We start from the raw sequence: 1,622 nt of genomic DNA, 5'->3' as shown, positions 1-1,622 counted from the left end.
GTGGCTCATGTTGTTCCGTTGTTTAAAAAAGGATCGAAAAGTAATCCGGGAAATTATAGGCTGGTGAGTTTAACGCCAGTAGTAGGTAAGTTATTGGAGGGAATACTAAGAGACAGAATCTACAAGCATTTGGATAGACAGGGGCTTATTAGGGAGAGTCAACATGGCTTTGTGCGTCGTAGGTCATGTTTGACCAATCTGTTGGAGTTTTTCAAGGAGGTTACCAGGAAAGTGGATGAAGGGAAGGCAGTGGATATTGTCTACATGGACTTCAGTAAGGCCTTTGACAAGGTCCCGCATGGAAGGTTAGTTAGGAAAATTCAGTCGCTAGGTATACATGGAGAGGTGGTAAATTGGATTAGACATTGGCTCGATGGAAGAAGCCAGAGAGTGGTGGTAAAGAATTGCTTCTCCGAGTGGAGGCCTGTGACTAGTGGTGTGCCACAGGGATCCCCATTGCTGGGTCCATTGTTATTTGTCATCTATATCAATGATCTGGATGATAATGTGGTAAATTGGATCAGCAAGTTTGCTGATGATACAAAGATTGGAGGTGTAGTAGACAGTGAGGAAGGTTTTCAGAGCCTGCAGAGGGACTTGGACCAGCTGGAAAAATGGGCTGAAAAATGGCAGATGCAGATTAATACTGACAAGTGTGAGGTATTGCACGTTGGAAGGACAAACCAACATAGAACATACGGGGTTAATGGTAAGGCACTGAGGAGTGCAGTGGAACAGAGGGATCTGGGAATACAGATACAAAATTCCCTAAAAGTGGCGACACAGGTAGATAGGGTTGTAAAGAGAGCTTTTGGTACATTGGCCTTTATTAATCGAAGTATTGAGTATAAGAGCTGGAATGTTATGATGAGGTTGTATAAGGCATTGGTGAGGCCGAATCTGGAGTATTGTGTTCAGTTTTGGTCACCAAATTACAGGAAGGATATAAATAAGGTTGAAAGAGTGCAGAGAAGGTTTACAAGGATGTTGCCGGGACTTGAGAAACTCAGTTACAGAGAAAGGTTGAATAGGTTGGACTTTATTCCCTGGAGCATAGAAGAATGAGGGGAGATTTGATAGAGGTATATAAAATTATGATGGGTATAGATAGAGTGAACGCAAGCAGGCTTTTTCCACTGAGGCAAGGGGAGAAAAAAACCAGAGGACATGGGTTAAGGGTGAGGGGGGAAAAGTTTAAAGGGAACATTAGGGGGGGCTTCTTCACACAGAGAGTGGTGGGAGTATGGAATGATCTGCCAGACGAGGTGGTAAATGCGGGTTCTTTTTTAACATTTAAGAATAAATTGGACAGATACATGGATGGGAGGTGTATGGAGGGATATGGTCTGTGTGCAGGTCAGTGGGACTAGGCAGAAAATGGTTCGGCACAGCCAAGAAGGGCCAAAGGGCCTGTTTCTCTGCTGTAGTTTCTATGGTTTCTATGGTTTAATATTTTACCAAAAGGGCCACCCAACCCCACTACCAGCTTGTTCTTGGCATGTTCTTTCAAGAAACATGCAAGTATCCTGGAAACAAGAGGACCTGCAGATGCTAGAAATCTGGAGAACTACACACAAAGTGCTGGAGGAGCTCAGCATGCGATGAGAATCAACATCTTGGGC

Source organism: Mobula hypostoma, unplaced genomic scaffold (genome assembly GCF_963921235.1).
Source record: "Mobula hypostoma unplaced genomic scaffold, sMobHyp1.1 scaffold_45, whole genome shotgun sequence".
Taxonomy (NCBI): Eukaryota; Metazoa; Chordata; class Chondrichthyes; order Myliobatiformes; family Myliobatidae; genus Mobula; species Mobula hypostoma.
Note: the sequence above shows the minus strand (reverse complement) of the source record.